Source organism: Falco cherrug, chromosome 3 (assembly GCF_023634085.1).
Source record: "Falco cherrug isolate bFalChe1 chromosome 3, bFalChe1.pri, whole genome shotgun sequence".
Taxonomy (NCBI): Eukaryota; Metazoa; Chordata; class Aves; order Falconiformes; family Falconidae; genus Falco; species Falco cherrug.
In genome coordinates, this window is record NC_073699.1 from 44,750,480 (window position 1) to 44,776,884 (window position 26,405).

The following is a 26,405-nucleotide window of genomic DNA, read 5'->3' on the forward strand; positions in this document are numbered from 1 at the left end:
GGTCCTATTACTCAAGTATCTATCTGGCACAAAATAAAATTAAAAATCCCATTAGGCACTAATTAATACCCTTTTCAGAAGAATTACATACTAGTTACAGAGTTAAAATGTATTCTGTTCTCAGTGACAAGATTGTTTTTAATTCTTTAACAAATTGAAGAATTCTTTAAGGATTTTCAAGGTGCTGCCACCAAACAGATCCCATTATAGGATCAATTTAAAGTCCCCAGGTGGTAGTTACAGCACCACTCTTAGTATGTGAAATTGCGGAAAAAATACCAAAGGAAATAAACTACTTCTTCCTACCTTTATCTACTGTATGATAAAATAGTCTGAATTGTGTTTTGTCTGCAATGTTTAGACAGTACTTCACATTTGTAATCAAAAGATGATTTGGTCTCCATTTCCATATGTTGGCTCCCATCCTTTCAGCCAGCAAAATGTGGTTTAACTGGTGCAAAAAATCTGCAGTGGGCTGCTGCAGCAGAACAGGTGCAGCTTCTTCCAAACCCTTCAGTAACCGTGAAAGGGAGGTAAAGGAAATTATCTTAAATGCTCTTTGGAGATTTTGTGCTCTTAAGTTTCAGAAGTGGATGGAGATGGCATGCTGGACTGAGGCCAGTGAAGGCCACCAAGATGGTCAATGGGCTGGAACACATCATGTATGAGGAGATGCTGAGAGAACTGAATTTGTTCAGCCTTAAGATAAAAAAGCTTTGGAGGGAGCTTACTGCTGTCTACAACTGCCTCATGGGAAAGTGTAGAAAAGATGTAGCCAGTCTCTCTCTGAAGGTGCATAGTGATAGCACAGGAGGCAGCAGACACAGCCTGGAACACGGGGCAGTCCTGTTACATATGAGGGTGGGTTTTGCTGCATTTTCACCATGAGGGTAGTTATAAATTTCAGCAGGTTGTCCAGGAAGGTGGAATTGCTATCCCTGAAGACATTAAAAACTCATCTAAAAAAGACCATGAGCAACCTCATGTGACCGAACCTGCTTCAAGCACAAGGTCCAGTTGGGTGTCCTTCAGCGCTCCTTTTCAGTCTAAATTGCTCCTTGTTTCTGTGCCTGGTCTGGTGAGGGGAGATTGGTCAGGCACAAACTGAGATCCCAGTGGAGGCTGTTGTGCAGGACTGACCTGGAACAAAGAAAGATGGCACCACAGGGTTGCTCTGTTACACAGATTCACAGAACCATAGCTACAGAAGGGTGCCGTGTTTGCAGTATTTCACAGTGCTGTCCTACCTCTTGCAGCAAGTCCTTCACACGTAAAAAAGGTCACTAAATGCAGGCAGCAATAGCACGTTGTCAATACAGCACCTTACACTTGCATGTGAATTTTTTATTTGAATCATGCAACGTCTGATCCAAAGGCAGTCCTTGAACTGCAGACTCCTGGTGAGAGGACATTGCCAGTGATTTAACCTGACAGTGTGCTAAGATGAAAATCACTAGATCTGCATGCACTCATAATCAGGCCTTAAGCACAACACTGGAAAAGAACAAAAGGAGTGGAAATGCAGAGGCTCAGGGCCACCATGGTAACTATGAACTGAATACTGTAGCAGAACATAGCTTTTTCCTTTTTCTGTGGCAACTTGAGCTGATGTTGAGAACAATAAGAAAGAATATGATGAAGTTGGACCAACTACTGACACATTAGAAGACAACAGGGAGGAAGCCAGGCTCTCTCAGGAGCAGTGTTGCTCTGGGAACTGCTGTGTGGCACCTGACCTGCAACGAGGTTTGAAAGCCAGGGGAAGCAAGCAAGATAAGCTTTAAGAAAACCAAAATGGAAACATATTAAATACTACCAATGCAACCTTTAGCCCAGCAATAGAAAACAGAGGAACAGACATTATCACTTTTGAAGGAGGATAAGGGCAAGTATTAAGCACAGCTAGATTAGACCCAAGATTACATATTTTTCTCTCTGTTCTCTTGCTGTTACATGAACTGCTCTCCTTCAAGCTTGCACAAGGTTATGTTGCAAAGCACCCTATGCAGTTCCTCTGAAAAGTAACATGGTTGTTTGACTATGCTAAGATAACAACTGCAATCACAATGGTAAAAGTCTGATTCACGCATGCATTTGGAAAACTGCTTCAGACAGTCCCAAGAGTAGAGGGGGAGATCCTCATTGCTGCAGCATATGCTGCTTTTAGCTCCCTTGACTGACTTTCCTTCTGTCTTCCAGGCATGTTTAAATATTTTGACCTTGCTGAGATAGGAGTGAAGCCTGTTTGGTTTAAAGCTGGACAAAGCATTTTGAGGGAAGGAAGGAAAGTATAAACAGGAAGGTTCAAGAGTCATTCTGGCAGTGCAGGGCTTGTTTCTCAAATGTGTGATGGACCAGCACTAGTAAATAAGCAAAGAACTCTTTAACTTGTCTTACAAAACTTTGATTCCTTTTTCTCTGCTTTGTTTGCCTTGCCAGCTAAAAGGATTGCACAGAAAGCTGTAAGGGCATTGCCATTTAGAAGCACCCCACAGCATCACTTGTGCTGGGCCAGTGGGCACTTCCTTTTAAGCCTTTCTCCAAAAAACACTTTTAAAGGTGGCTATGTGACTTGGTAGAACTTTATGATGAAATGTTCCTAGGATATCAGCTCAACTCACAGTTCTGATGTTGTCCAAAGAATTGCCAGACTTTGTAACCAGTGTCTACAAATCAATAAATAATTCTCTTCATGAGAAGTGGAACTTTCCTCCATGTAAATCCTGCTGTGGTGCCAAGTTGACTGTTGGGCAGAGGCAGCACAGGTTCATCAGAGATTTTCAGCTCTGTTAGATTACTGGACCATATAACGCCAGCCTTCAGCAGTGCAGAAGACCTACCAAAAGCTAGTGGCCAAGGTTCAAAAGGGTCGGGGTATAATATCTTCCTATGCTGCCTAGACACTAATAATGTGTGTCTCCTGCAGCTTCATCCTCAAGACTTAAGGCATCCTTGTGAATTCTGATTGTGTGCTGGTTCCGCTCTGGGAATTTAATAGCATTTGCTGGCTCTTCAGTTATAAAACAATGTAGGAACAGCAGCACTCCTCTGCTCTACAGTGCTGCCTGTTTTGATGTTCCTACTCATAGCAGAAATATAAGCAATATGTGTAAGGTGTTAAGAAAGATCATTCTCAAAGGCAGACTGAGCTCAGACTATTTCAGTAAGCACAGGTAGCCTCTGCCCATGTTAACAGACAGGTTTCAGACAGGGTTTTCAGAAGTCCAGAGAGTGCTGCTATCAACTGAGTGTGCATTTTGTATGTGAACAGAACAACATTACTCTGATAGATATTTATTCTGGCCCAGATGCACTGAATCATTGAAGGGACAGAATCTGACAGCTGTTTCAGAAAAAAAAGTCTTCTCCTTGCCACAGTTGTTTTGGGTTTTTTTCTTTTTTGTTCTTTTTCAAGTAGAAAAAAGTGGCAACCTTGATTTTCCTAGCTTTAAAGTGCTGGAGAAGCTAGTGTGATAGGTTATCATGTTAAGACAGGTCATGGGTTTTCATTTCTCTGGCCCTTCTGGCTGTCCTGATGTTTTAGTTCTTTATTCCCTTTGACCCCAAATAAACAGACCCACTTCATGCTGCCAAAACTTCCAAACAGAACCTGAAGCACTCCAAATATCAGCAAGCTGTCCCTGTTTAACCATTTGGTTTTCCTGTGTGTGATATCCTAGAGCCTCTTTCAACACTTGGGCCAAAGCATGGGCATCAGGGAGGAAGGGACTGCATCATGCCTGCAACAACTTTTTACAGATACTCAAGAGCTTCGGTCGGTGGCAGTGGCTCTTGAAGTACAATACATGGGTAGGACAGAGTGAGAGGCAGAAGAGCTATAGTAATTCTCTTTTTTTGAGTAGTCAGTGATATTTTTCTAATTCTATGATTATTTAAAAGATCACAAACTGAGAAGTTATTTAATATATATGTGACCTGTCTTGATAGTTAATTTCCTGTCACGCATTCCACAAATTTTAACTGAATTTTTTCTTCATCTTACATAAGTTTGCTTAAGATAATTAAGTTTTGGGTAATGTAGGGAAATATTCTAATAAAGAGGATTTTTTTTCCTCTTATGTTTTGCATCTGTTAAGGTGACCATTAGACATTTTCCTTTTGCACAGGATAAATTTCTTTCTGCAGCAGGTACTAGTAGAGGAGACTGAACATGGATGAAGAGCGTTTGCTCAAATCTAAGTAGGCACGATATGATAGCCTTTTAAAACATAGAAAAATAGGTGATGTTTATTTTTGTCTTTAACTATTATGCCATATCCTTAAAAAGGGAGGAGAGGAGATAGGTCTCATAGTTTCCAGTCACAGGAGAAACCTAATTTTGACCTTCCTAATGCCATTTATAGAAGGAAGAAATTAAAACTACTTGTGACCTAGGATAATTTCCTCCCAGGTCTATGTATTAGTTAGTAGTCACAAAGGTCACTAATTTCTGGCAGCACAAAGCACCTAGCATATGTGAGTGTAACCCTAAAAATCTGTATTTTTTTTTGTCTTCTGTGCCTGTAGAACAGAAAGAAAAAACAAATCTTCACTGATATGGACTCAAGTCTTTTTTTTTTCTTTTTTTTTTCTCTAGCTTCAACTGGCAAAGAGGAGTAGACCTGGTGTGATTGTAGCTTGTCTTACAGCCTCTGAGAGCAGAGGGGACACTGACTACACTGGCATGAGAAAATACAGTGGAACACTGGGGTCCAGTTACCTTTAGAAAACCAGGATGGTTTTTCATATCCTAAGAAGCTAAGGTTAGCCTGTTTGCCTAGTATTAGTTTTGGGATGTTTTTGGTGACCATGTGAAGAATCACACAATGTTCTACAGTATTTTAAATCTTGCCTGATGGCACTGATTTGTGCTGGAGATGCTATTTCATCTCACATGTTCAGCTATATGTCTTGTCTGGAGTTGTTCCTCCATGCTATGAAACCACATTACTGAGAACTGTTGGAAACCCCAGCTTTCATCCTCAGATAGGTCATTCTTGGCCTGTTTGAATTCTTACCATCTGCAAGGACAAGACCAGCTGCCAATATGCTCTTTGAAGTAGCAAAACTTCTTCATAGCTTTATAAGTCTGTTCAAGAAAGTCTAGAAAGTGACAATATTCAGATAATTCTTTTCCCAGATCTGGAGATAGAGGTCAAGACAGGCATAGAAGTGAATTTCTGCCTGTAACATATTGTTTGCCCCTTCCCCTCCCCTTCCCTAATGTCCTTAGATGAGAGCAGGTTGGGTATTGTTAAACCAAGCAGGGTCAACACCAGTAACAACAGGGCACTGTATTAAAGGATTCATATCAAATTCTGGCCCCACATCTGCCTAAATACCAGGGATGAGCTTATTGTGCTCCTTCTCCTCAATCAAAGATTTTTGTGATAAAGTTAATTTGAATCTGAGTTTTGATTTTTGTCACTTGGACAAACCTTCCCTTGCCTGCAGTGGCATGTTCTTAAGATTGAGAACTGAATGCAGATAGCAAGGTTTCATCCTCTGCTCTTAATGCAGCAGTTAAAAAAGCACAGGTTTCCCAAAAGCTAGCACAAAATATGCATGAGGTAGTATTAAAAATAGACAGAAATGTAGGAGTGGTAACTAACTATGAAATTAGCAGCAGAAGAAAATAACTGTAAATAAAAATAATCAATGTTAGTTTTTTGAGCACTCTGGCTAAGCAAAGTGAGCAGGGTGAAGAAGCTGTATGTAGCTGTGAGTCAGGAGAAGCAGCTGCGTCCTGCAGCCGGGCTGCAGGGCCCTCTTCCCTCACATCCCACCACGCCATGCCATCACCTGTGCCTGCCGCAGGCACAGCTCCTACTTTGGCGAAGTGGGAAAATAGATTTTACTGTCCCCAAACTACTCTGCTTGCCAATTGCCACTCGATTTTGAGGATCCCGGTTGCCAGGGAAACACAAATGGGTGTTGCTGTGGAAACTCTGCTTCGCTGACCACCGGGTTTCCCTGCCATCAGAGGAGGAGATAGGGACTCTCTGCATCCATCTGTGCTAGCAAGTGCTAGGAGATGGCTTTGACACCGGTGCTACTAATAGAGTTGCAAAACAGTGTTTATAGCTTTTACTTTCAGTTATTTAAGCCTCCTCTGCTGTTGACTTTTGGAGGGAAAAAAGCTGAGAATAATCCATTTAGATAATAGATTGGAAGAAAAAGTCGGAGTAACAGGAGGCATTTGTTTATTTATTTGCTTCAGAAAAGTTTCTAAGACTTTTTGTGCACAAATTACTTGGAAAAAATGAACTGGAAAGCCTCACAAAATGTACATTTTTACATTGCATTAATGTGAGCTTTTTGAAGTTAATATAGCTATGCCTTTGCTATTAATGTTCCTGTGTACTCAGTTGGGTTAAACTGTTCATCTCATAACGAATGTATGCTGTCAGTAAAAGCAATAGTTGCTGCAGCATGCATTAACTCCTTGTTTCCAAGACTCATGCCAAGTAGAAATGGCATTGACCATGTTTAACCTTGGTTCCATATTTTGGGGCAAAAGGGGTTAAGAAATCTCTGAAACATAATTCTGTAAATTCCTCAGTTCCTGGCCTCTTCTGGCTTTGGAAACAGAGCGGCGGCTAATTTTTCTTTCTCTTTTAAGTAACAAATTGAAAAAACCCAATGCTATTACAGCTCACACTGACATCAAGGAAATAATAATAATACTAATACTTTGCACTTATATGGCAGCTTTTATGCCAAGTTTTCAAAGGTTTTTTCAAACATTAATGGTGTACCACTTTATTCTCTGTTGGCAAGGTGCTCACATGGTGGTGCGGGAACCGCAGAGGCATAAGACAATTTGTAGGGTGGTGGGACACTAATGCAGATTTTAGGAAGCACTGCAACATATTGACAACAGCTCTGTGGCTAAATCATTTTTAAGATAAAATAGTCTGTCTAATCTATCACTGTCATGGTTTGCTGCCGTAGAAATGGATGAAATCTCCTCTGTAGTCCATTGATTCTACTGCAGATGCTACAGTGAGGAAAACCAAATTCAGGCTGGTTTAACAATATCTCTTGATCTATTTACTTTGTCAAATGCTGGTGGTGTTTTTTTGTTCTTCCTCAATACTTAAAAATGCATGTGAAAATCTGTAGGAGTTCTGATATATGTACCTATATTCACTGAAGGCAATAATAGAGGGAAAATGCAGAATAATGTAAATAATTGTCCTGGTTTTTTTACACTTTTAGAGCTTCCAAAATATTCTGTGCTTGAGCTTACTCAACGAGAAAAATTTTTGGCAAGTCGGGGAAAATATGTCTCTCTCTTCCCTCCCGCCCCTTTTTGTAAAATTAGAAAAAGTACTTTTTTCTTTTTTTCTCAATGTAATATATTCTCACAAATTTGATATTCAAGTGAGGAAAGGAAAAAAAGGTTGATCTTTGATACTGGAAAGGTGACTTATAAGTAGCCATGTTTTAAAATGCACCCATGTCCAATTTATAAACAGCCAGTGCTCTGGAGGCATCTCCTAAGTGACTTTATGGAGGCAGGGAATACTATGCTATCCAAGGCTCACAGGAAACCCTGCCATATCTGTAACTAATATAAATCAGAGAAGCTCTGATGAAATCTATGGAGCTACACTAATTTACACAGGATGAAAACCGTGCTCAACTGTTCCCAGATAAACAAAGGCAAGCAATTCCCCATTTGCCTCCACAAAGGCAGATGCTCTACCTCCTTACCTGCTCCATTTGCTTTAATGAGGTGTTCACAGCAAAGCTTAAATGGTACCATTTAGACGTCAACATTAAGCATGGAGATGTTTTAAGAGTAGCACTTAAGGAAATTAAATGCGTAATCTGAGCTAATGCAAATGTTAAATAAACTTAAAATGGACAAAGTAAAATTCTCTAAATGCCTCTGAATGAAGACATTTTAAGTTGTCTGTTATGGCATAATCTTGGTATGCTGAAAATTTATCTATTCAGATTTTTAACAAGAAAACAGATGATTAAGAAGACTATGTCTGTGCCATGATGTTGTTGCAACATGTGAAAGGTGTGGAAATACTGAATGTTATGGAAATGCAACTTTTGGGGAGGGACTGTGGCTGTACTGTGTGTGCAAGGAGACAGGTGCTCTATTTTGTGCCCATTTCATTCCCTCTGTCCCCATACATTACAAACCTAAGTAGCAGAGATGTGATTTGACAGATTTACTCGTGATGTATGTGGCATCTTCAACTACGCTGGAATTATTCTAGATTTACTTCTGTGTGGAACCAGAATTGGGACTAGCTAATTTAGCTTAGCATGCTGTTATGAAATACAAAGTGAAAATGTCATCATTTGTGTTTCTTCTTATACTGAGAAGCTGCTGGAGGCCTTGTAGGGATGGAAGTGTTGGTAGTAACAACATAATGCTGTATATATCCATGTGTGTATTTATATATATTATTTTCAATATATTGGTTTTAAAACTGTTGTTAGGAACTGATAAGACATACCTCTGGTTACTGGCTAATCATGTGGTTACTAGCTAATCATGTTTATGAGACCCAACTTCTGATTTTTTGTGTGTGTATATACATATATTAACACGAGGACAACGTCAGAGCCTTTGCTAGACTCAGTAAAGCCCTGTATTCATGGGGAAAGCAATACCACAGATTAAAAAAAAAATCTGATTTAAAATCATTTTCAGACCTTTCTACTACTCTTAGGTTAAAAAAAAAGAAAAAGCAATGAATAAATTAGTAGCTGCATCTTTGTTCCAACAACCTAATTTCAATAGTATCCTAATAAAAGGACAAAGGTCACAGATTAAAGTATAGTAATGGAAATGCAAAATCTATATCTTCTTATAGGTATAGGACTCTGTTTTAAAAGATATTACTACTTGTAATGATTATCATTTGAGTCTAGTGTCACTAATAAGAAAATAGTTCTTTTTCATTCTGATTCAAGAACCAATATTTACAAGTGTGCGTGTATACAAGTACAAATAAACAGTTAACAACTTCACTGAGAATATCTGCATGGAGTTCTGGGTCAGCCAAAATACTGTTTGTCTAATGCTCTTATCAAGACACCTGCTAAAATTTAATTTTTTTTTCTCTTTCTCTTAGTAGGGGGCAAGTAATAGACTCAGGATGTGGATAGAATAGGAAAATAGGAGTATTATTTTCCTGGTTTCTGTCAATATGTTAAAACGCATCAAATTTATTATTCATAAAATGTCAAAAGTATCCACAATGCTTTGCCTAAAATCACAGAGAAGAATGCAGCTCAGACCTACCAAAGTGTGAGATGCAGAGTCCTATATCCTAAATAAACAATCCTGTTATACACGGTGAGAGACCCCAAAGTGGCTTCTGCATCAATAAGTGCAGAAACTTAATCTCTCCCTCCACAGAGAGCAGATAGAATAATTTCCTATAGCTTGAATGTAAACAGTTCTCTTCCTTATGCCTACTGTCCCTCAAAGTCAGAGGCAAAAACGTGTGGAGGAGGCTGGCACAAATACCAGATGCATTAAACTTTTGTCTGTAGTATCTTATGTGTGGTTATTTAAAGGGGGATAAATAATAGTGACTTCCCATAGCACAAAAATAACTGACATTCCCTCTACCTAATGTGATAGTACATAACATGGAAAAAAAATATTGTTTAACTTCTGCCATTTCCTAACAAAATGCGTAACATGCAGTTTGCGGTGCCAAGGCAGTGCTGTAGGACTCTCTCTCACCAGAGCAGAACAGTGATAAACACCTGAAGCATGCTAAAGATCTGCGTTCAGGGGATCTGTTCTGTATTGCGCATCAGGTGACAGATCTGGGGGACATGAGAACATGCGTCGGTGGGAGGAATCTTTTCGTCTTCACCTGGGAACGCAAATGCTTGCAATCCTGCTCTATCAGCTGTCAGCTGTCTTGCTGCGGGTTGGAGGACAGCAGAGAGAAGCGCAGCCTCTGGCCTTCCACATTCTTTTCACGCACAGGAGTAGAGCCCTGACTCGTGAGGTGTTGTGATGTCTTGTGGTCACTCCTGGTTCTCTGCCCTCACTCTCCCTCACTGAGGTTATGAGTTTGAGAGCAGAGATACATGAACTATGGTGTTTGGGTGCCATTAGTGGCACACAGGATGCTTCAAAGCCATACAAAGTGGAGGTGCACAATGTCTGCAGGACTTTTCTTTGTCCACCTTTGTTCTTGCACTCTCAAGTCTCCTCTGTCACTAACAGGACTGACCCCTTAGTCTGAAGTGCTGCCTTTGCAAAGCACCTTCTCGTTTGTCCTGACGTGTTTCGAGAGGAAGGGTGGGCAGAACCTCTCCAGCTTCTGGAGGCCAAGGTGGAGAACGGCAGTCAGCAAGGAGCAGGAAGGGTCTGTTTCTCCTCCTGGCTACAAGACTGCTTTGCCCGTGTGGAACGGCCTTGCTGGTGACAAGAAAGGACCCCTGACCAACTTAGAGATTAGAGGTGGAAACCATAAATCAGGCTTATACAACCTTTTCCTAAGAATGAGATGTTTTGGAGTAAGTGGCTGCTCTAAATGGATGTGTGTTGATGGCAGGGCGCGATGCTGGGATGAGGCATATGCTGTGCTGACGTTCAGGCGATGTTTGTGTTAGCCTGTGTCTTTACTGGTCTCTCATGAGCCAGCCAAACTACTTTATGAGACACAGCTATAATTTGGCCTCCTCTGCCCACCTAAATGTACCTCTGGCTAAATACGCTCCGGAGATCACAGAAAGTCACAAATTTACATGGTAGAAGCTGGATCTGTCTTTCTTGTTTTCAAGACAAGAATCTGGATCTTTCATGATTTTCAAATCATGAAAATCTTTCATGATTTTCAAAGCTAAGCAGATTTGGGCCTCATGAATGTTGGAATGCATAAAAAAAATTGATTTTTCTCATAGTACAAGCTGTAGCCAACTATTTTCTACAATATATCAGTAGGTATATCTTTGTAATCTTTAGAGAGTAGTATTTTGTATGGTGATACTTAATCTGAAAACACATAGAGCTCTTTAGGCTCCACACAGAGGGCCTGGCCCTTCAAACAAAACTATTAAAGAGAGGTTTCCAAAGCATTTATTCTGGGTTTACATTAGGGAAGGGGAGATGATTTGGATATTTTGTTCACAAATGTGGTACATACTGCATAAATTCAAACTCCTTCAAGAGCAAGAGGAGCGCGTTGTGTTCATTTACCATTTCTTCCCACAAAGGTACCTCAGGTTGGAGGATTTCTCATGTCGGTGCAGAAGATGCAAATCTGAGTGCGTACACATGTGCCTGTGTGCACATTTTAAAGAAAAGCTGGATTTTTCCATAGAAACTCCTGTAGTAAACTAGTGCAATGCTCTGTGCCCTGCTTGGCCTCATCCTTCTGTGCTATCACAGAACTCAGAGACTGAAAACAACCTGCACATCTTTTTTGGTGTATTCTCTCTCGGTGTTCTGTTCTTTGCACTGTACTGCTCAGGTTTTCCAATTTGTTTTTAAATAGCTTGTAGATATGGCTTCTCCTTCTTCCCTTGGGATACTATTCCACAATCTAATGGTTCTCAAAATTAGAATTTTTCCTCCATCCCAGGTGTAAGACTTTGTTTATAAAGCTGTGAATTCACACAGTAATGTGCATGGTGCAGATGTTTCACATGGGGACATTTATGTGAAGTGCTTCCATTGAAAAATGGGGATAAAACCAAAAAACCTTATTAAGTGAATTTACAATATATGACGTGTAAACATGCTTTTATTTTGCAATTTCACTACAAAATTAGCGATACATACAACTGTAATACTGTACTGCTGCATAAAAATTAATTACCAAGAATTGTATTTTTCCAAAGCTTAGGATCACAGCAAATTAATTAAAATGCTTCATACAAAAGGAATTTCATAATAAGTTTTCACAAAATATATGTATAGTACATTTCAACCTTTTTAAATTTTTGACTGTAACATGAGCTTTTTTTCTTTTTCTGCATTTTTAATAAGGCAGCAATTGAGATCTATCAAGTCCATAGCATATATCACTGTTTTTATTCAAGAATTCTTGTGAAAATAAAGCACTTCCTTTATTCACAAAAATCATAATTGCAACATACATAAAACCTGTCAAAGCTCCAATTTCCAATATTCTAATGAATATCAAAAGAATCCAGCATTTCTGACTTTGACAAATTGCAAATGAGGTTTTATTCATTAAGAGGGCTGCTAATGTTTATTTAAATGCAATTTACTGTTGCATTATTGATTAGCTACTGCAAAATTATCTTACAAGGAGCACGTGTAGCAAGAAGATTTCAGGTTGAGAAAGGATTTATCTAGGGAAGGCCTGTAGGCTTGATTTAGGCCCCAGGACATGAGAGTTTTAATTTATCTGGAAAGAAAGGCCTGGTGGAAGGTTTGCTTTGTTTGCATTTAGACAGCAGATGAAAGGGGTTTTGATGTTGAGCTGGGAGAAAATGGCTGCCACTCTTGTTATTCACAGAGAGAATTGAGCAAAAGAAAAAATCTATTATAGGGGGCAAGATAAAAAAGCTGCCCCCCCACCCCCCCACCCCCCCACCCCCCCGCCCCCCATATTCAGCATCAGGCTATATGTGGCTTGTTATTCTCCAAAGAAGAAATAATAAAAAAAAATGTTGCTTGTTATCTAAAATCTCTTTTAAAAAATCCATGTTGCATTTATTACTGAACCCTTACTTCTTCTTTCAGTGCCATAAAACTCAAGCAAGGTTGCTGTATCTGACCTGAGAGTACAAATTAAATTTGGGCCTATATATTTTAATGAAACACGAATGTATAATGTTTTCAGTGTTACCCAATGTAAACACTTTCTGGCAATGACTCATGGAACTAATTGATAACAGCTCAAAGTGCTGGAGAGTGAAACAGAACCTCTTTAGCTTCTACCTTAAGGAAGGAGGCATCTGTAGTACTTACTTGTTTTAGCACTGTTTTTGTCTACCAGAATCAATTAGTCATGTAAACCACGAGCGTGAATCCTATCCTTCCTGAGGGGTATGGCTGCAAGATTAAATAGGACTCCAGAAAATGCATATCAGTGATAGAGATTTAAGAAATTAAGGGTAGTTATCCTATCAATCTAATAAACAGAAGCCTGTGAACACAAACAATGCCACTGGATCAAGTGGAATCCAGTGAAAGCCACCATCTAGTCCTGGAAAAAATTATTTTAAATTTCCATCTTGGAGAAAATGTGCTCAACAGAACAATGTGATACTTCAAAAGACATAGTTCAGGTACACAGTATCAGGACCTGAATGTCCTTTTCTGGACTCATTACAACCTGACAGGGCTTTTCATTTCAAATGACAATCAGGAAACTTGGAAAGCTCTCAGCCAATTGCAAGGAGGAAGAATGATCCTACTGAAATTAAATCTGAAACTCAAATATTACACCAAGACCTTTCAACTTGCTCATTATTCCATTAAACCAACTGTAAAGGCACCATTCTTCATCTGAAATTAGTTTAGAAAAACTTTCATTGTGTGACTTGGTCCACAAATGAGAGTGACAAGAGCAGAATGATATTTTCCTTCAGGGTTTATACCTTTAGTGACTCTGATGATGATGACTAAGTATCAGTTCTGACAAGCTGAAGGTTAATTACTTACTCTGTGTTTCAGGTCTGTCAGGGCAGAATATCAGCATCGATTTATTTACCAAAAGTCAGAAGTATTTGGTATTTACTTTGGGCATAGAGAACTGTTGTTCTAAAGACCTGTTGTCTGTTTTCTGCTGGTCTGCTTCCCATTTCTGCCTCATTTAAACGTCCCTCTTTTCCTTAACTTTCAAGGATCTCTTGGTATTTTTCCTCTTCACTTTTGGTTCTTGGCAAACAGTATGATAATTTACATCACATCAGTGAGGATCATGAGCAATTAGAAGGTTGAGACAGAAAGCAAAGTAGATGGTGCAATTTTGAGATGGATGAATGCATGCATGGTGGTCCATCAGAAAATACAGAAAACCTTAAATCACATTGTTAATGAAAAAGTCTTAAAAAATCAGGTAGGTGACAAAAGTCTTTCCCCATGAATGTGACATATTTGGATTATTAACTTCAAATGGTGAGGAGAACAGGTTAGGTGGTGTTAACGCTACAAAAAAGAAAAGGATGTTTGAAATACTGCAAGTGAAGCTTTGCTTGGTAAACTAGGCATGGCCTCAGGCTTTTCCAATTTCTAATTATTTTGCAGACCACAGTTCAAAGGGAAACAAAAAGTTATAGGAAAAGGAGTCTACTTACATCACAATCCTTTACAGACCTCTGGAGCCTTCCTTAGAAGCAGTGCTCACATCTTTTTTCTGACCCTGTCCTTCATGTGTCCCCATATCCCTCTAGCTCCTCTCTTTACCCAGCACTTAGGTTTCCTCTCATTCTTTTGTGGTTCTTCTTTCTACTCCTCTCAGACATCTTCTCCCTTCCTGATACATGTGTTTAGTTTGACTTTATTTGGGTGCAGTTAATTAAGCCTGGATTTCACCTGGGTCTCATTGCAAACAGACATCAGAATTCTACTACTGTTGTATGACTAAAGCCACTTAAATATGGATGCAGTGTCCTATTTCCTTCTTGTAGACTCTAGTATCCTGTTCTTGTTTGTTTACTCAGACTAAATATAGAGCTGCTCTTCTGTTTCCAGAAAAAAATTCCTTTGCATACATTATCTATCTATAAATCCTCTTTGTTGTGTAAAAACCTACAGCTACAGTTGGAGTCAAGTTATGCTGAGATCCCTGATCAAAACATGCATACTTCAATAGAAACATCACTCATTGGGAATTTGTTCTGATGTTGTTTGTGACAAACATTTAAGCACTGGGGTTTTTTCTGTATATCTGACTTTATTTTAGAATCCAAATGTCCAGTTAGTTACTTGTATATTTAATCCATTAATAATAATACTGAAAAATGCCTTCTATCTAACTACTAGGTCGTAACATTTTTATTCTTTTCTTTTCTTTGACGTTCTCAGTATCCCCAGCCTTTAATAGGAATGTTCTTCTATTTCTTTAAAAGGTTGATGACTATCCCAGTAGGTATTTAAGTCCAGGGCTCGAAAACAGATCTTATTTCTTAACTTTTTTCTCCAGCATCTTTGTTCCAAAGACAAAGGAGAACTTCTCTAATGTCATCTTCTGAGCAAAAAGGAGTGTCAAACAAAACAACATTCTGTGAAAAATCAAGAAGAAGCTAGACATCCATATAAGACCTTGGGGAAAAATTTTACTTGTGTATGTTGAGTCTCAGTACTTTGCTCTACTTTGAGTAATTTACCTTGAGGATTTGACAAAATAGGCATATAAAAAACTTGGTAGAAGGAATGTAAAAAGAAAGACTCTGCAATACAAAGGCATAGAAATGTAGGAAAAACAATTGTATTGATGGAGCATTGGTCCTGTGCACAAAGGGCAGCCTAGAGTCATATCAGATAAATAAGCAAACTACAGTCACCAGCTAATGCAGGACACCTATGCTACACCTACAGAGGAAAAGTATGGTATTAAGACTATACTATCTGTCGTGGGATGACCCTGGCTGGATGACAGGTGCTCACCAAAGCTGCTTTATCACCCCGCTCTTCAGCTGGATAGGGGAGAGAAAATAGTGAAAAGCTCATAGGTTGAGATAAACACAGGGAGACCATTCAGCATTACCATCACGGACAGAACAGACTCGACTTGGGGGAATTTAATTTAATTTATTACCAATCAATTCAGAGTGGGATAATGAGAAAATAAGAACTAAATCTTAAAAAGCACACACTCACCCCCCCCACCCCCCCTACTTCTCAGGCTTAACTTACTCCCAAATTCTCTGCTTCCCCCTCCCCACCAGAGGGAGGGCTCCTCACACTCGGGCCCTGCTCCAGCGTGGGTTCCCTCCCACGGACACGGTCCTCCATGGACTTCTCCAACGCGAGCCCTTCCCAGGGCAGCAGCCCTTCCCAGCCTGCCCCAGCCGGGTCCCCCCCCGGGCGCAGCCCCTCAGGCACAGCGGCTCCAGCGCGGGTCCCCGCGGGGGCACAGGCCCGGCCAGCAAACCTGCTCCCGCCTGGGCTCCTCTGCACGGGGCCACAGGCCCTGCCAGGAGCTGCTCCAGCGCCGGCTGCCCGCGGGGCACAGCCTCCTCGGGGCATCGCCCTGCCCCGGCCTGGGGTCCCCGTGGGCTGCAGGTGGGGATCTGCTCCACCACGGCCCTCCACGGGCTGAGGGGCACAGCCTGCCTCGCCAGGGGCTTCACCGGGGGCTGCCGGGGAACCTCTGCTCTGGGGCCTGGGGCACCTCCTGCCTCCCTCTGCGCTGGCCTGGGGGTGCAGAGTGGTTGTTCTCACATAGCCTCACTCTTCTCGCCAGCTGCAACTGCTGTTGTGCAGGGGTTTTTTGCCTTCTTCAATACGCTGTCCCAGAGGCCCCGCCGCTCAGTCTTGGCCAGCGGCGGGTCTCTCTTGGAGCCGGCTGGCATGGGCTCCATCCAACATAGGGGAAGCTTCTAGCAGCTTCTCACAGAAGCCACCCCTGTAACCCCACCACTACCAAAACTTTGCTGTGCAAACCCAACATACTATCAAGTGTGTGTTCTGGATTTACTCTCAGGTGTGAAGGGAACCAGAGAGGCTCTGAGGGTAGAGGCATGAACTCTGGTACTGTTTATTTTCAAAAGGAGGGATTATGAAGAAATGGTGATGCTTATTGAAAATAAATTTAAGAGGGATGTAAAAGGTAAAACATTGTTAAAATGCTTGTGAATAGGACACAGATAGTTTAAAGATACTGTCATGGGTTTATCACATATATGCTAACTATCACAACAGACTCTGGAAAGACAAGCTCCTCACCCCCCCCCACCCCCCCCCTCCCCGACCGAATGATATGAAGGACATTATTAAATGTATAAATTCTGACTTCCAAATTGTAGTTCCGTTGAAGTGACAAAAACAGAAAAAAAAAGAAAAGAAGAGAAAAGCTTTGGCAAGTAGGTGTTAAACACAATAAGGCAAGCCAAAAAGGGTTCTGAAGAGCAGGTTGTTAAAGGCGTAAGAACTAAAAATGAATTCTCTTCAAACACATCAGAGGCAGGACTTGTAAGATAGTCTGTAGGGCCAATAGATGATGGATATAGTAAAGGAAAGCTCAAAAGAAATAAAGCCATGTAGAGAAGCAAAATGAATTCTGTGCTTCTTTGTTCACTAGGAAGGAGGGAGAGAGGAGAGGGGTACCAAAACCTTTGTTTACAGGAGAAATACTGGGGAAGAGGCAACATGACTTTTAAAGAACAGTTACCTCTCTCATATCTGTTCCAGTTTCTCAAAGGAGTTACTGGATTTGTAGGCAAAGCTGATCTGATGGAAAGAGTCTGCACAGAAGTCTCCAGGTGCTTCATCAAAGGCTCCTAAAAAACCCAGGCTATCATGCTTTAATGGCCAGATAATCATACCTGAAAGTCCAAAGGTAGGCATCTACCTCTGTAATGGGGCATTTGAAAAAAATATTTGCTTTTTTAATTTTTTTAAAATTTTTTTTGTACATGCATTTCTTGCAGCTCATTTCATTAGGAGGAGAACATGGTTTTGGCTCTATAGAAAGTATGGATTGTTGTATTTAGGAATCCAGCCTAATGCTGGACTGACTGTTTTGCCACTTGATGTCAGAACAGGCTGCCCAGGGACATGGTAGAATCACCATCCCTGGAAGTGTTCAAAAAATGCATAGATGTAGTTCTTAGAGGTATGGTTTAGTGGTGGACTTGGCAGTCCTGGGTTAACAGTTGAACTTGATGATCTTAAAGGTCTTTTCTAACCTAAGTAATTCTATGATTCTATGTCCATATAGGTACACTGACACATTTGACTACAGCCAGCTGCACTAAGTGCAGAAAATAACATCTCCCTTTTGCAGTGTATATATAGAGGTGAGGAACAAACCACTTAATTTTTAGTCTTTACACTTCACTTGATCTGGTGGCAGAAGAGTAGATTACCACTGAATTTAAATATTGTTTATCAGTGTACATTTTTTAATTATAGTGAAGCTCTAGACAAGAAATCTCAACTTCATTGTACTAGCCACTCTATAAAAACTCATAGCAAAGACACAAACACTGTGGATGCAGGAGCAAAGACAGAGAAATGCACAATATACAGGTATAAAGACTGGATGAAATAATCATAAGGTCTAAGAAAAGAATACTATTCCCTGCTATTAATAGTAGCAGTACTTAGAACAGCGACAACATCAACAAATCCTGTCTGGCCTGGCAAAATCTAGTCTGCCAGACTCCCCCACAATCCACACCTCAGGTATTCTTCCATAACACTGTTGTTATTGAGAAGGTTTTACTATTCTGAGGCAAAAGAAAGTAAATTTCAGTGTGCAATCTGATTTCTCAATTCCATTTTCTACTTTTTGCCTGAAAAATGCAGGTTTTTATCACAATAACAAATTAGCCTCTGAAGAGGCTAGGTCGGCCTGAAAGCTTTCTCATTTGATACTGCTGCTGTCATTTTTGAAATGACAAATAACGTTTGAAGTTATGGATGTTTATTAATAGAATCCAGAAACTGCAGAGCCTGTATATTTCCAAGTTTTATAAAAAGCCTTTCTATAAAGCCATCCACACAACCAGTTATTTGTGTTGAAAAGCACCCTACGTGAAAACACTGGCTTTAATGTCAAGGCCAGGAATAGCAAAGTTTTGCTAGGTTGTCTGTTTCAAATTCTAGTGTAAATTTGGTGACTTCACTGAAATTATACTAGGGATCACTCCAGGCTCTCCTAGGCAGCAGGTACTCTATAAATTTTATGTTATAGCAAACCAAATTCTGTATCAGAAAGAGCATCACGTCAAGAACATCTCTCTTTTTTATGGAGTCTTTTTTTTTCGCAGCCTCTGTAAGATTTGTCTGAGCCTACCAATAAAATAGCAGTAGTTTTGTTTATTTGTTGGTAGTTTTATTAAAAAAAATAAAAAATTAAGAAATTAAGGAACAAAATTCCAATAGTTTGTTGCAACAGTGGCTGAGAAGTGAGAGATGTACTTTGGTGTCCTGTCAGGTAGTCAGGGACAGCCATGTGTGTGTTAAATGCAGTGAAGCTTGCTGGGTCTTCAGGAGTTTCTAAATACCTGTCTGAAAGATGTTGAGGGCAAAATAAAGGAACCGCAAATCGTAGCTGCAAAACTATTTCATTGGTGGTTGTTTTGTATTCTTCCATTTTTTCTTTTCGATTTCAAGGTGTTAATTTTACATGTGCTGAGTATCTTTTAAAGAAACATGGTGATTCCTGCCAAAGAGCTGAATGGCTACCATTTTGCCAGAAAGACCTCTGCCTGCCCCCAGGACTGACACACTGTCCCGCCTGTCTTTGCAGAACTAATTACTTGGAGGAATTAAATTACAGTAACAAATCGGCACCTCATTGTGATTGGAATCTGTTTGAAACAGGCCTTTTTGTGACTCTTTGTAGTTTGTAATTCCTTTTAAAACGGCCTATTGAGGAGATCTCAGTAAGATTCATGCTGGTGGGACAAAATCTGTGGCACACTGCCATTTTATCTTAAATTGCTCTGGAGAATGGTTGCTCTACTTTGAAAACAGATTCTAAAAACAGCCCAGAAGGGGGTTGATGGCTCAGTTTTTATTGATTCAGTCCTGTCATCATGCTCAAGTATAAAGATGACTTTTCTACTTGCAAGCCTTGCAGACTCCCCCAAGCATCTGAAAGTCAACCTGGCTTCTCTCTTTTGCAGAGTCTGTTAAAAAACCTGGCCTGTTTTTGCCTCTGCTGCTCCATTGACTAAGTGCATCTCTGAGAGAAAGGTAGGATTGCAAGGTAACTGCTGCCATGACCCTGCCTTTTTGTCTATCTTTGCCTCTAGGAGACTCAAGGATATTTTTTCATAGATGGAACAAAGTTCTGAGATATTATTAAGAAAACCACAAACAGTGATTCCATTAGAAAATGCCTATTGATTGAACCCCTATTGATTCTCAGAGCAGTATGACAGATTTGATTCTGCTTTCCACCACAGAAAGTTTCCCAGGTTCAAGATGAAACCTGGTCAGAACAAGGGAAAGAATCTGACTCTGCAGTTCACTGTTAATGACATTTGTGTTAGATAAACAAAGGGAACTGCATGTTGTCTCAGAACACTGCACTGCCTATAGCTCTATGAAAAAGTAGGAATTACAGGTCTAAATGCTTCAATTTTTAGCCTAACACAATGTAGCATCTCCAGTGTTAAATGATTCTATCTGCATGGAGGATCTGTTATTTTGGTAGCAATTCATCTATGATCAAAAAAGATAGATACCAAATTAAGGACTATCTCATCCTTGGCAAAATAAATATTTCACCTTCCACATGCAAGGATGAAAGAGAGGAAATACAAAGCTTTATTGCATGAGATAATCCAAAGCTCATCTGCCTCTGAGATACTGGTCTTACAGCTTACTATATGGCTGTGTGTTGTTACAAGCCTGGACTAAATTTGTTCACGTCACCTACTTCAGCAAGCACCTGTCAGACAGGGTCCCTTAATAAAATGACTGTAATTCTCCTGCTCTGATTCCCCACATATTGTCATTTGCTCCCTAAATGACTCCACTGGAACCACTACTCCTGGAACAAGATGATAATTCTGGGTTAACAGAGGTAGCCCTAACGAAGACGTTAAATACAAAATGAAAGGGCAGAAATACAGTTCCTCAAAAACCTGACTATGGATTTATGGCTTACCAGTTTAAGGGAGTGTGATAGGTATGGTGCAGTCTTGCTTTAGTAGTTGACAGAGAAATTTCCTAGGAAAACTGGAGTACCTCCAGTTCTGATGGCAATGTTTGGAAACTGGGCAATTCAAATAATTGGTCAGAGCCTTGCACTGTCATCAGATTCCTGGTTGAAATCTTCATCCTAATATTGACACTATATGTCCTTTCATAAATTGTTTACCTTCCATGTGACTTAGTTCAGCCTCCATCCAAAAGCCATAGCAGCCACTTGGTCTGGGTTTCTCCTGAATCTCTCATCAAATGTTATAGTCTTAATATATACAATTTTTGAGAAGCGAGATAAGTCTGAATTATCTCTGAAATGCTTTCAGGTGGCAGGTTCTAGAGGTTCTTCTATGAAAAAGATAACCGAGGTTTTTAATCACTGGTTGATATTAATGTTTCTTCTCAGTTCATTTTAGTACTTTGGTGTAACAGAAGAGTGGGAAACAGCATGTAAACACTGTTTGTAGCAGGATCTAAGTTTGGAATTGTGAAGAGAGAGAAATAACAAGCAAAATGTGTGGCTGAAGTTAAGAACACAAGCAGGAAATAGCAAATGGACATAAAATTAGGAAATCTATAAGCTCAACAGCTGAAGAAAGCAGCCCATTAAATGAGATGAGAGGACCCAGAAAACTGGAAAGAAGCTGGAAGATAAAAGTAGGTAGGACATTAGTCATAAAAAACAACCAAAATTTTTGGTTTCTGATGCAATTAATTTCCAGGTTAAAATGCAAAATGGTAGATTTGTTATGTGGAAACTGCATTCCAATCCAGGAAAACCAAAGAAGGAAACCCACTGCCATGGCTTCTACATTGCATAGGAGGTTAAGGATGGGGGAAACACATCAGGATTGCTTGAAGTGGCACCTGACAGAGCAGGAGCTACCACACTGTGTAGGATGCAGATTCTATGCAGCCCAGATTGCCTGGCAGGGAGCTGCAGTGGCCAAGTCACCACCATAAAGTCGTGTAAGCGCTGCTCAAAGAATTGCTACTTTGCTCCTGTGGACCTCAGGTCTCCCAGCTCCCAGTCTGTCTCCCTCACTTTAAAGTTCAAGCACCTCAGGGGAGAGGCCTCACTCCCAGGGTCTAAATGTACCTTCTCCTGAACTTCATGAGTAGTCATATATATAGGTGGACCGCCTTACCCAAAGGTAAACTGTGACTGACTTCTACCAAACATGATGAGAAACACTTCTGGAATAAACCAAACTAGAGCTAGTAAAGCAGTAGAGGCAGCTTTATCGGAAGAATAGATCTCAGTGATCTCTCTCATTTTTTTCCCATCTGCCATTAGTAATGAGAAACAGAGGTATAATGAACATTGCTTTCTGCAACAAAAGTGTTAATTACTCCTCCTCTCCCACAGAGTTAGCAAAATGTCATTGATGACTGGTTTGCAAATTCTATAAAATATGCTCTCATCCAATTTTACCATTAAAAAAAATCAAACCATTATGTGGTTTAAATTATATATATCTTTCAGATCACTCTAATTTTTCCTCCTAGGTACAGATGGATTGTTTTTACCTTAGCATGACTGAAAACAGCAATGAATAATAAGTTAGTTTTATCATGCCATTTAGTATGGAGATAAGAGAAACTGGCTTATTGCTAACAGAGATTTTTGTAGTTAAGTACAAGAAATTGTCATTTAGAGTGCCTGATGAAAAACTGGAAACTTCAATCTACAAAAATATTATCAAATAATAATAAATACATGATCAGGAGGTATAGTTTAGAACTATAGTCAGGCAGTTATAAAGGAGGCATTGCTTTTTTATTAGCATTTAATTGAACTATATGTATTAAGAGCATTACATTAAATAAAAAAAAAAAGTAATCCTTAGCAAGAAGAAAAAAAATCAAACATCAATTTTGCAACTCTACGTTTCCACTTGGAAGACAAGACCAGCAAAAAGAATGAATGGAATGATATACATTATACTGCATAATAGCATTCATTACTGCATCAATTTTTTCAGTTTCTTGTTTTGTAAAACACAACTGACTAAATGTAACTGCAATGTAAGAGATCTTTAGAAAAGCTTAGAGAAGATTTTGAAGTGGTTGCAAAGCAAAAAGAACTGATAATGCTTTCATACTAGATTAACAAATCTATTGTTTATTACCTCAATGATATGGCATGCTGCGAGGTGCCTATGCTCATGCAGTAATGATTAGCTAGTTGGCTAACTTCCAGCCAGTGGGGTTATTAACACTATATTGTGAAGCCTCAATGTAAGGTTGATTTTCTTGTACTGTATATTGCATGCAGAAAACTTGTTTTAATCAATATAAATTATCCCCCTAACAATAAGACACAGTGGGGGTGAACAGAAAAGGCTGGAAATGAGGTGTTAGTGCAAAAAAAGCAGAAGAATAAAGAAAGTAACATGTTCTGTCTCTAATTAATGTTGAAGCAAAGTCTTTGAAAGGCAGAAGTCTAGTGGCTAAAACAGAAGACTGACAAACCAATAGCCTATGCTTTGTTAAGAAGCAGGGTCGGGGTGTAACCTGAGGCAAATCAAGTTTTTCTCATTGTGCTTCAAGTTTTACCTGAAAAATAAGGATGGCATCTCTATCCTATTAAAGAATCATTAATATAATAGATGGTTGGCTGGAAAGCTTGATATTGGACAATAGATGATTTGCAGAATTTAAGATAAGATATTGAAATAATATGAACACATATAGATGAACATGTATAGATATCTGACTGATATTGTGGTTACCTTAGCTGGTTTTTATGTCCCTTATTCTTGAAGTAATAGCCTTAGGCATGTACTTCTTGAACTGCTCACCAGGCCATAAGTCTCACTGCTAAGTAGTGTCAATGCTGTATCTGACACTATTAGCTAGCTTAGGAATTGAAGAAAAGCATGTAGAGTTCAAATGGACTATTGGTGCTTGTAGTCCACCAAGCTTTGGACCAATAAAAAATGGTTGTGTTTATTTGAACCCATGCTGTTTCTGCTAAGGCTGTGTATCGGAAATCAGAAAAAAGGAAAACTAGTCAGCTTGATGGGTCAAGCCAGAAGAACTGTGCATAACTACTGACTTTATATTCACCTTTATGGACTATCAGGTATCCAATTCTGATGTCAGCCAGCATGTCTGTAAGACGGATGTGATATATACCTCACAGGTATGCTTGTGGGCTGGAAGTCTTTAGAGTGGTAATTGGGTTAATGAAAAGTGCTATGCAAAATGTTTCCTTGAATAGACACAGAACCAGTGACCAAAGAGGTCCTGGCTTGAACCAGACTTCCATGTGGTTGGAAGACTCCTCAATACATTTTGCTTTTGGTTTGTTTTTGTTTGTATACAGCTATAAACTCTAAAAGACTTCTGTGAGCCCTTAGCACTGAACAGGTAAATTGAGACTGGTGGCCCACTTGGGTTGGAAACCTTTTCCACACATGCTTAGCACTAAGCATATGAATGGAATGATTGACATCTACGTGACTACGTAAATATTTTTAAATACTTAAGTAAAGCATGTGCTACCCACAGGCTTAAGATTTGATTTTACTAAGCAGCTTGCACACATTGCAGCCTTAAACAGAACAATAATTCTACCCTTGTTGGGCAAAATATTTCAGTACATGCTTAATTTTAAGTTGGACACATAGACCCACTGCGATCCGTGGGACCACTCGTGCGCTTGTGCCTGAAGCTAAGCATATGCTTAATGAACCGCTAAAGTCGGGCCTGACAATAAACAAGGCTGCTGGTATCCTGAAGGTCCATCTGTTTCTCTGGTATCTAAACCTTGATGGAAGTGGTTTAAGCTGACATGTTTTACTTCTCAGTTGGAGTGGTCTGAGGGCAGTTATAGCCCGCATTACCATCTGTCTGGGTTTTCCTAGATATACTCTTTTTTTCTGTCTACCATTTTGGTCTGGAGAGAAGATATTTAATTTTTGTAAATCCTAGGCAGAAATATGGCAACCCTAGGGTCAGCAGCTCAGTTGAGAAGCCATGACTTGGTGTCAACAAGTTTTAATTTTGTGTCTACAGTTACTCTTGAAAAACTATTTCTAAATACTTTAAACTGTATAAAACACACATGAAAGTGTCTTTTCAGAACTGCAGCCTCTTCCACTCTGTATAGCCTTAATTGAATCAAAGAAAACTTTTTCTAGATCATGTTGTTTACAAGGTGTTGCAATACTTGTGTTTGGTTTCCAGGTTCCAATAGTAAGGATACGAATGTTATGAAATACTTACATTTAAGCAAAAAACCACTTAGAACAATTTTTTTCCCACCTGAAAATATGGAGGAACACCAACAGTCAGAAAGCAGTTCTTAAAAATATAATCAGCTCTGCTGAGCAAATAACAAAGGCTTTGTTAGTCTGCCACACAGCAGCGTTTACACAACCCTAAAGCTGAATCACTAGTGGAGCAAATAACTTTGAAAATTATGGTTTGCTTCTTTACACTTTTCACACCATGTAGGTAATATGTGGCTGGTGTATGAAGTTGGATATAAGTGAAATAGCTTCCAGGAACATACATTCACTTTGTCATATACATACAATATATGGAATGAAATATGAGATATGAAATGAAAAAAGTGGGGAAGAAAATAATTAGAAGAAATATAATTGAGGGAATGAACAGAGAAGAAAAGTGGATTTACAACTAGAAGAATTTAGAGAACAGAGATTTGAGAAAAGAAAATGGAATGATTAAAAACTAACCATAAAATAGTTATTAGAAATATGTGAGATGAAGTCAAAGCTTAGCATAAGGAACAAGTAGGCACGATTTCTAAAATGTGACAGATAATAAGAGAAAAAATTACAAGAAAACCCAAAGGAAATGAAAAAATAGAGATATGGTAATAATCTAAATAAAAAGTTTAAAAGTTTGTAGCAAATACTTAGCTATTAGCAATTATTTAATATTTTTCTCAATTTAAAGGACTATCAACAGAAGTTGTAAATTCTTGGGGAATATTCTGCCTTGTTTTATACTATAATAATGAAGGGCATATACTTAAGGTGATTATGTCTCTAATTGAATTGGATTATTCCTGAGTTAAACTTCAGTTCCTCTTGGTTAGCCCTGTGATACCCTACTTGTTTTATTGTACTCATAAGATGATAAAAAAAGGAAAGGTCAATAAACACAAAACAGAACCGTGGAATTAGTGAAGACTGCAGAAAAGTGTCAATTCCTAGATGCTGAAAACAGCCAACTAACGGAAGAATTTACCGTGGGAGCTAGCAGATTCTCCATAATTTGAAATGTTGCAATTGGATGGATGCTTTTCTGAACTGCATCATTTATTCACAAATTATGTGTCTGATGAAGAAGTTGTTAAGACTTTTTTCTCTGTGGGAAGATTGGCAACACAACTATTGTGAAGTATTCTGTTGCTGCTCCTTCAGAATAGCTCCTTGCGTTGACACACTGTTGCAGTGATACTGTTTGCGTGTCAGGATAGAGTGACTAAGTAGGCGAGAGCTCCTGTAAAATAGCTAAGTCCCCAGTGGCTATGCATGCTTGTTTCTATTGCTAGGCAAAGCTTAGCTAGGACATCCCACATTTCTTGTGATAGCGAATGGTATCAGTGGTGCCTATCTCCAACAGCATG